The following is a 10321-nucleotide window of genomic DNA, read 5'->3' as shown; positions in this document are numbered from 1 at the left end:
AAAGAACATCTCTCCCACCTCTGCCACTCACAGGCTGATTGGGTTGGCAGGGCAGTGATCTGGGGGTGGAAGAGTAGATAGAGCAATTTGGAGGACAGCTTCTTACCCACCTGTTTCCCTCCTTCCCCTGCCATTTCTCTCTTTCCCCCTCCATTCCTGACTCCTGTTGCCCCCCATCCCCTTCTGTGGTGTTTGACTTTTTTTTCCTCTTCCTCCTTGGACGCTTCAGACCAGTCTTGCTTGGAGCTGCAAGGGGCGATCCTGAGTGTAAGACTTCCTGTCTTCCTATCTCTCTTCTTTTCTGACTCCCACCTGTGTAAAGGTCTCTTGCTTCTATGCATCTCCCTTTCTGATGGGTTTTTTTTTTTCATTTTTGCAGTGTTTTTTCTTCTCTTTCTCTGCTCTCTATCCCCTCCCCCTTTACTTCTGGTTTCTTTGTCTGCAAGTTGCAATTTCACAGCTTTTTTCTTACTGTTTCTTTTTTTTTTTTTCTTTCTTTCTCTCTTTTTTCATTCCTTTTTATCTTTCTGCCACAGGGTGTTATCTTATTTATCTCTTGTCTTTCGAGGGGTGCAAATTATCCCCTTCTCTCTCTTTCTTTTTTTTCTCTCTCTTAACTCTCCTTTTCCTCCCCCTTCCTTCCCCACTTTGGGCACACTCCCACCCCTCTTGCTTTTATGGTTGCATTCCCAGACACTTATCTCTGTAGTTAATATACACAACTTTTTTTTTTTCATTCTCTTAGTTTTAGCTTCGGGATTAACCCTGTCCTAGAAGGAATGGCCACCACTACACCTACCCCTGTCCTAGCAGTAATGGCCACTCCTACACCCAGCGGCTGGCATGAGAATGCCTCTCAGGACCTCCCCCTTAACCATGACTTAAGGGTTCACACCCCTTCCTATCTCAGGGTCAAGGTCTGCATAGGAGCCCTAGCTGGTCTCCTGGGACAGCGTAACGTATGTTACATGGGTTGTGTTAACACAATCCCAGTGATTTACCTGAGCACTTCCACCCTGGTCAACAGGGTGTGCATGGAGGGCTTGGACATTGCGGCCATAAACAATCTTGTCATGCCCCTAGATACCCAGGCTGTGAGGGTGGTGATTTTCAATGTCCCCCTGCATGTGTCCGGCCGGGAGCTGGCCAAGGGACTCAAGTGCTATAGGGTTCCTATGAGTTCCTTTTGATGACTGATGATTGGAAGCAAGGACCCGAAGTTCAAGCATGTCATCTTTTTGAAGGCAGGTTTTCATGCCCCTCAGGGAGGCCCCTCAGTCTCTGCCTTGCTCCTTGAACCTCAATCTCGACAAGTGGAGGTTTGTGATTTATTTTTCCTTGGAGGAGACCATGTGTTCCCCAGGTAGCTCTCCCCACCTAGTACCCCAGTGCCCATGGGGGAAGCAGACAGAACATCAATAACTGCAGTGGTGCCGACAGATGTTGCATCCACTTCTGGGACACAGGCCCCACTCAGTGAGGCTGGGACCTCTACCCAACTTCCTTTCACCCCTGTTCAATCTGTGGGGGCTGGGGTCTCCGGCATGAGAGCACCATCCAACAGGGGGGCTGGGATTTCTACCCAGCCCTCTCCCCTACCCATTCCACCTACGGTGCCCACCCCCCCGGTACAGAGGCCCAACCAAGTGCAGGGGCTGATGCCTCCACTTGCCCCCTGCCTGCCCTGACCACCCTGGCCGAGGCGCATGGGGTGGCCAGTGACTATAGTGCCAAGGCCCTGTCAGATGATGGGGCTCAGGCCTCGTCCCGGCTGCCCTCCACCATGGCCTTGTCTAAGAAGAAGAACAAAGAGAGGAAGGTGAAGGGGGCCTCTCAGGACATTCGATCCCCACTGGGACCTTCCTTGGCCAGTGCTGGGGGTGGGGGGGTCCCTGCTGGAGAGCCTGACTCCACTTTGGCCATCATGCCAGCAACCTGTTGCACATGGATGGGGATGGCTTGGAGGTGGGGGAGGCGATGGTAGGGGTCACCAACCCCTCACCTGTCTCCTAGCTTCTGGACTTGGGTGCCAGTAAAAGTGATTCAGAATGCCTCACTTCTGGAGGCCTGACCCAGAGGAGTGGCAGAAGAGTCTGCTGAACTCTTGGGCACATCCCAGCCTACCAAATTGGATGAGGAAGCTAGTGAGATGGAGATCCAGCTTTCTGACTGTCACAAGTGACCTCAAGAGCAGGATGACCTCTCTCTCCCCAAGAATGTAGGGATTGCTCTCCTACAGCCAGTCCTCGACCTGGCTGATGAGAAGAGGATTATGTGTCTAGACATTGAGGGTGTAGATACTGCATTTGTGGTAAGATTCCACCTGGGGTGCAGCCTTGCTGTGTTTCTGTCAGAAATGTCCAGCCCATGTTAGAGACCCCCACTGGGTCAGCCCCAACTATGGGGGTCTCCTGGAGTTTTTGAAGCAGACCAAAGGACGGAAGAATGTAGTGGGATGCATCACCCAGTGGTGCACAGATCCTAAACCTGCCAGAGCTAGGCTGCCAGAGCTGTAGCCTGACTTATGCAACAGGATCTAGGCACTTGGCAGATGGTTTACCATCTGGAGACACTCACACAGCAGGTGAGAGATGAATGGGGCTGTGGGGGGGACCCTGGAGTACAGTAGGGAATGATAGGCCTTCCCCGACCTGTCTCTGCTGTTTTGCTCTACTCTTGGGTGCTTGCTGTCTCACCTACACTTTACCTCACTCTCTCTCTCCCATACCCACACCCATGGCAGCCACGACTATTGGCACTTTTAACATCAACAGCTGTTGAAATCCAGTGAAATGGGAGGCTGTCCTGGAGCTCCTGTGCCAGAAATGGCTGGTCATCACCTTCCGAGGGGACACATTCCAATGGGCTCAACCAGGTGGCGTGGCATGCTGCCTGGCAAGGCCACTTGTTCCTGAGTCATGGCACCAACCTTAGCACTGGGGTCATGACTCTCCTATCACCACAACTACAGCACGATATTGCAATGGCGTAGGAGGTCACCCCAGCCACCTGCTGACTGTCTGCATCACCATAGCACAACAGCACCTGCTACTCAATGTCTATGCACTCACTTATGGCCAGGAAAGGGTCACTTTCTTTGAGACCTTAGCTACCCTTCTGCATGATGCTAGTGAGGATGAGGACCTGCTCCTCATAGGTGGGGACTTTAACTGCACCGTTCACACCTTGTTAGACTGCATGGGGCCTGAGCCTTACCTGCCTTCAGCCCGCAAGCTGCAGTCTGCCCTGGAGACTGCAGGGCTCACTGACATCTGGTGAGCCCTGCATCCTGATGCATGCCAGTACACCTGGGCCAGGATGAGTGCTGGTGGTCTCACCAAGGCCCGCTTTGACTGCTATGTCACCAGGCATCATCTGCCACTCCTGTACAGCGGCTGCATCATTCCCTTGGGCCTGTCAGATCATGGCCTGGCCTGCTGTAAACTAAGCCTTCTGGGGAGATCCTGCATGCAGGTGCCCTATTGGTGCTTCAGCGTCAGCCTGCTTCAAGACTCCTACTTCCACTTTGGCGGAGCCGGGAGGCCGCAAGACTGAGCTACTCCTCCTGGAAGCTATTATGGGATGCGGGCAAGGTATAGATCTGGGCCTTTTGCTAGCAGTATACCCAGCTGGCCACAAATGAACTGCACCATCATATCTGAGAGCTGGAGGAAGATGTGGCAGAGGTCAAGGTTGCCCTGCTGGCTGCCGGCAGTGATGTGGTGCTGTGCGAGAGCCTCCGATTTCACAGGAAATGCCTGCACAACTTGGTGGAGAACACAGCCTGTGGAGCGAGGATCTGCACCCACTGCCAAGAGCTGGCAGAAAAAGATGCCCCCAGCCCACTTCTTCAACCTAGGGCAGCAGCGGGCAGTAAGCAAAGTCTTAGATTACCACAGGATCCCCGAGCATTGGGTAATCACAAACCTGGGTGAAGTGCATGAGCATGCCATCACCTTCTATCATGACCTGCTTGCAGCTGAACCATCCTGCCCTGAAGCCGTGTGGGAACTCCATGAGGGCCTGTCACATCTCTGTGCCCTGGAGGCAATGAGCTGGAGTGGGTATTGTCTCTGGAGGAGATGGTAGCCGCCATGGCTGGCCTTGCCTCTGGCAAAGCCCCAGGCCTTGATGGGTTACCTGCCAAGGTCTACAAGACCTTCTGGCCTCTCCTCAGCCCCTGCCTCCTGTGCATTTTCTAGGAGAGTCTTGCTGACAAGGTCCTTCCGATCAGCTGCCACCAAGCAGTGCTCATGCTGCGGCCCAAGAAGGAAGACCTTGGCTGCATTAAGAACTGGTGGCTGGTGTCCCTGCTGTATGTGGACTACCAGATCCTGACCAAAGCACTGGCACCCTGCCTTTGCACTGTCATGGCCTCCATCACTGGGCCTGAGCAGGGCTACTGCATGCTGGGCAGGACCATCCAAGACAACCTGTTTCTGCTGCATGACCTACTAACAGTCAGTGAACTCTTTGGTCTAGACATTGGTCTCATCTCTCTGGACCAGGAGAAGGCTTTCAATGGGTGGGCCACGCCTACCTCTTCCAGACCCTGGAGGCCTTTGGCTTCAGGCCTCTCTTCACTAGGGGCCCTCCAGGTTTTGATTCAAGACACTTCCAGCCTGCTCAAGGTGAGCGGCATGCTCTTCACCCCATTCCCTGCATGCAGGGGCATCCATTAGGGCTGTCCCCTGTTGGGCATGCTCTATGCCCTGGCCATCAAGCCACTGCTGCATGCGTTGTGGCACCATGTGAGTGGTGTTGCCTTACCCTCAGCCATGGCAACCCTCAGCCCATCCATTGGCCCTCCACCCTGGTTGTCAGCATATGCAGATGTGAACATCTTCCTTAATACCCAGGAAGACATGTGGGCCCTAACAGATTGCCAGCAAGCCTACAAACATGCCTTCTTGGCCTGTATGAACTGGGCCAAGAGTGAGACCCTGATGCTTGGTGCGTGGATCAGTGCAACACCCCAAATTTGCCAGGGGGTCTCGCTTGGTGCCGCGAGGGCTGCAAGGTCCTGGGCATGCACCTGGTGCCACCAAACTTCATGGTGTGCAACTGGGATGGCCTTGAGGAAGGGGTGGAGGCCCACCTACAATAGTGGCACTGGCGCCTACCCAGCCTCTCCAAGCCATGTCTATGTTCCCAAAGGGTCAGGAGCACATCGTTTGCACATTGTGTAAACCGGTGTCTGCCCTGGAAGAGAAGATTCACAGGTTAGAAGCACGAGTATCCATGCTGAATTGCATCTGAAATGAGGAAGATTACCTGGGCAATAATTATGAGAGGCTAGTGCTGGAGGGTTCAAACTGCAATGAGAAGTGGCAGCATGTGAGTACTCAAAGAAGAAGGGCCCCTAGAATTAAAGAGGAGTGGGCTGACTGAAGTTAGAAACTGCTTTCAAACACTCTGCAGTTGAACTACTGAGGAAAAGGCAGAAGGGAGGAAATCTGCAGGCATAAGGTAGAGGACTCAGCAGCCTAGAGACTGGGAAGTGCGAGATCCCAAGGACAGGGACTCTAGGACCACTGCACCAAGAGAAGAGTAGTGGTAGTTGATGATTCCTTTCTGTGGGAAACAGAGACACCAATTTGTCATACAGATTTGGGGGCCGAGCACGCGTCCTGTCTGCCTGATATCTGAATTCAGGATGCTACAGAGAGTGTGCTAAAACTCACCCATCCTTCAGACAACTGCTGCCTACATGGACATGCAGGAAGCGAGTAATGATACTGCCATGAATGACACTGCTGGATCAGAGAGGTCTATGAGGCTCTTGGCAGAAGGTTTAATGATCTTGGAGCACAAGTGGTGTTCTCATTGATCCTTCCCATGGAAGGCATGGGTCTAGGCAGAAACCATAACATCCTTGAAATGAATGCATGGCTGAGATGGTGGGGTTGACATGAACACCTAAGCTTCTTTGGCAATGGATGGATATGCTTGGGAGGAGAGCTGGTATCAAGAAATGGGATCCATCTGATGAGAATGGGGAAAAGCGTACTGGGGTGTCATCTGGCCAACCTAGTAAAAGAAGGACTTTAAACTAGTTTTCACAGGAGCTAGTAAGAAAAGCCCTCAAGCCACAGAGCATACAGTCCAGAGTGGAAAGTACTCAAAGAAACAACTTAACTCTAGGAAAGTGCCAGAGAGCTACAGGGCTACAAGAGGTGGCACAAAAAAGAAGTGAGGAGGTCAAAATGTAAAATATCTCTGATGCATGTATGCACATGTGAGAAGTATGGGGAATAAATAAAGATGAATTGGAAGCTGCAGCCTGTGCAAACAATTAGGATCTGATTGGCATCCTCAAGACCTGGGACAGCTTTTATGACTCGAATGTTAACATTGAGAGTTAAAATCTCTGTTTTGCAAGGACAGGGCTGGAAGAAAAAGATGGTGGTGTTTCCTGGTATGCACTTGGGTAAGAGGTGCGGCACTGATATAACGGTAGGGATTTATTATAGGCTCCCTAATCAGGAAGAGGAGGTGGATGAGGAACTCTTCAAGCAGGTGACAAATGTATCCAAAAGCTATGGGATGGTACTGATGGAAGAATTCCATTTTCCAACCATCTGCTGAGGCCAAACATAAAAGGTCAAGCCAGTTTCTAACTTGTGTGGAGGACAACTTTCTTTTCTAGAAAGTGGAGGATACAGCTATGGGATCATCTATTTTGGATCTTGTCCTCATGAACAGGGAAAATTGGTGCAGGATGTGAAGGTGCTGGGTAATTTGGGAGAAAGCAATCATGATATGCTAAAATTCTAGATCCTGAGACAGGGAAATCATGAGGTCAGAAAAATTAGAATGCTAGATTTCAAAAAGCCAGTTTTATCTGATTTAAGTTGTAATAGGAATAGAAATGGTGTCATGGGAGGATAGACTGAAGGATAAAGGCATCCAGAGGACTGAGAGCTTCTAAGGGGCTTGGTATTGGAAGCCCAACAAAAACCTTTGACATAATGGAAACACAAGAAGAATGGCAAGAGACCAATATGGCTATACAAGGAACTTCTAAAGTGCCTCAAAACACCAAAGGGAATCATACAGGCAATGGAAGAATGGACAGGTCACCAAAGGTGTGTACCAGGAAATAGCACAAATTGGTAGAGACAAAATCAGGAAGGCAAAAGATAAAGAATGAAGTTAAGGACAAGAAGAAGAGGTTCTACAAGTATGATGGCTAGAAAAGAAGGACCAAGGAAGCTGTGAGTCCTTTGTTAACAAGTCAGGGGGAACTCCTAATTAAAGATACAAAGAATTTGGAACTACTAAACAGATACTTTGCCTCAGTTCTGACAAAAAAAATTAAACTGCAAGACTCCTAATAAAGATTTTCTGGATGAGGAAGGGGCAAGCTGAACAAGGAGGTAACAAAATAGATAGTCAGAGAGCTTTTGATAGGTCTGAATACATTCGAGTCAGCAGACTAGATGAGCTTCATCCCAGGGTCCTGAAGGAACTGACAGAGGAGATCTCGGAGCCCTTGGAAATAATTTTCATGAAGTTGTGGGAGATAAGCTAGGTACCAGAGGACTGGGAAAGGCCCAAAGGAGTGCCCCTCTGCAAGAGGCAAGAAGGAGAACCCAGGGAACTACAGATCAGTTAGCCTCTTCACTTTCTAGATCATGTCCTAAGGTCGGTCATTTGCAAGCATCTGGAGAAGAAAAGGCTCATCACAAGCAGCCAGCATGGATTTGTGAAAAGTAAATCATGTCAAACACACCTGATCTCCTCCTTTGACAACATAACTGCTTGGGTGGATGAAGGGAACACTGTGGATATAGTGTATCTGGACTTTAGCAGAAAGAATGGCATTGGTCTTTTGCTTTAGACAAGGTCTCAAAGAATCTTGACAAAAAATTGGAGAGAAGTGGGCTAGAATGGCTGGAGGTTTGGAATGAAGTCCCACAGGCTCTGTTCTGAGCCCAGTGCTGTACCTTTCTTTTGCTTATATTTTCTTGTTCTCTGCGCCCCACCACCTTTTTTTTTTTTTTAAATCATAACTGTACAATAGCCCTTATTCTTCAACAAAAGTGGAAGGTGTCCACTCTGGCTATTCCGTGGCCTGATAGTTCATGTTCTCTGTGGATGGGAAATGTGGCTTTGAATCCCATCAGGCTGAAAAAAGTCTATACAGAGATTTCACACTTTCTGGGTGAGTGCTATAAGAATTTAGGCAATTATATAAAAGGTGGATGCAAGTCTGACACAACAGTTAAGCACCTACTGTCAAAAAAGGGAATTAGACATTTGGGATGTATCCATTCAGTCATGGACATTTATTTCCCCAGGGACAACTAGCAGTGTGACACTTTGTGCCACTTCTACTTATCCCCAGGGAACACCTGTGCCAGGCTCCTTCTGGCATATGGCAAGTTACCCCAGGCAGGGTAGGGGAGGCTGGAGAAAGTACTAGGGTGGCCCCAGCAACCTCACTTTAGGTTCTGAGACCTCTTGGGGCTGCAGCAGTGGTGATCCTACCATTCAGTCTGGCTGGTAGCCAGAGCATGACTGGCCAGAATCCGGTTTTGGGCACCATGCACTGTCCCCACATGCACTGTCCTGCTTCTTTAAAATTTTTTTTTTGGCAAGAGTTTTTTTGACCCCAGGATCTCAGGGGGGGTTTTAATCCCAAGTCAATCCCCCCCCCGCCCCCAAACTCTATTACCCTACAGTATGGAGAACACCTAAAGGTGCAGTATGTGGCACTGCAGCCCTGTCTGTGGCACCACAAACCACATGGCCATGTTCATCTGGACATGACCTTGGGGTCCAAAATGAATGGAGGCACCTAATGACGAGCTTGATTTCAGGTACCTTATTTCTGGAGAGTGGGGAGATTTTATACAGGTACCTGTATTTCTTTTGACTATTTCTAAGCATCTGGGTACCCAACCCTGCACATCTGGAAAGTCCTTCCATAGACTGGTGTACAGATTTTAGGTACTTTGTTGCCAAAGTCAAACTATTCTGTACCTGGCCTTTATTTTAAATGTTGTCTCCTAAAATACAATTATTTTTTTTATAATTTTTTTCTCACATGCATATTCAGTTAAGTAATAGCAAAGTCTGTGAATACTCGCATGCATTACATAACAAATACCAAAATAATGCAGGTAGTTAAACACCATGTGAAATGTAGCAATGGGATACATAGCTTAGGGTAAAGCATATTCACATAATACTGTTTTATTTCTACTTTTAAGCAATAATTTTATTTTTCCAGCATTAGCAGTGTATCTTATTGGTTGCCAGCACATCCCTCTATAAAATAGCTAACTTCCTGGTGAAAAGGATCATAAATTACTAAATGTAGGTCATCTTTGGGTCTTTGCAGTCCCTAGCTGGTGATACGAATAGGCTCAATTGTTTGAAATTCAGATACAACTGAGGATTAGTCAAGCCTTTCAAAAATTACCAGTCAGGAAAGTGAGAAGGAAAGGTTATACAACTGGAAGTATTTGATTAAAGTATGATGCAGTTTGGGAGAACTGGAAAATTATTAAGATAGAATTTCTATCAGCAATCAGACTTTGTAGAGCTCATCCTGCAAAAAGTAAGTGAGGGAATTCCAGATGTTACTGGGAGCTCTATAATTGTCTTAGTTTTCCACTCTTTTAAACCAATTTTAGGTTGGCAGGAGTGCAGGAGCTGTGCACTATGGGGCTGGGTACACTGGCTCAGGCATAGTCAAACAGGCCTAAAGACTAATGTATAAAAGATTATGATTATCCCATACAGTTCTTCAATTAATTAGCTGTGAAAGAGAAAAGGAAGATAGGAAGAGGAAGTCTTGTTTCCCACCTTCGGTCCTATGCTGAGAGCATGTACCTATGTACAATTTGGAGTTATCTCCAGACTCTGTGGTCCTTGATAGACATTAATTTTAAAGTGTGATGAGATTTGATAGGCCTTTGATCTAGTATCCCACAATGTCCTCGTGAGAAAGTTGGAGGATTGTGGGCTTAACTCCAAGACAGTCAGATGGGAGAGAAACTGGCTGCAGGGTAGAACCCAGAGAGCCATAGTGAGTAGATGTGTGTCATTTTGGCGAGAAGTGGGCAGCGTTGTCCTGCAGGGGTTGGTGCTTGGTCCAGTACTTTTCAACATCTTTATTAACAATGTGGATGGTGAAGAGCTCACTGGCCAAGTTTGCAGACATTATGTGCAAGCATGGTCAGGCTCTGTCCTAGGGCCTATACTATTTAACTTCATCAATGATGTGGTCATTGGTGTCAGAAGTGGACTGGCCAAGTTATTTCATAGATTTCATAGACATTAGGGCTGGAAGGGACCTCGGAAGATCATC

The sequence above is a fragment of the Alligator sinensis genome, unplaced genomic scaffold (assembly GCF_000455745.1).
Source record: "Alligator sinensis unplaced genomic scaffold, ASM45574v1 scaffold960_1, whole genome shotgun sequence".
Lineage (NCBI taxonomy): Eukaryota > Metazoa > Chordata > Crocodylia > Alligatoridae > Alligator > Alligator sinensis.
Note: the sequence above shows the minus strand (reverse complement) of the source record.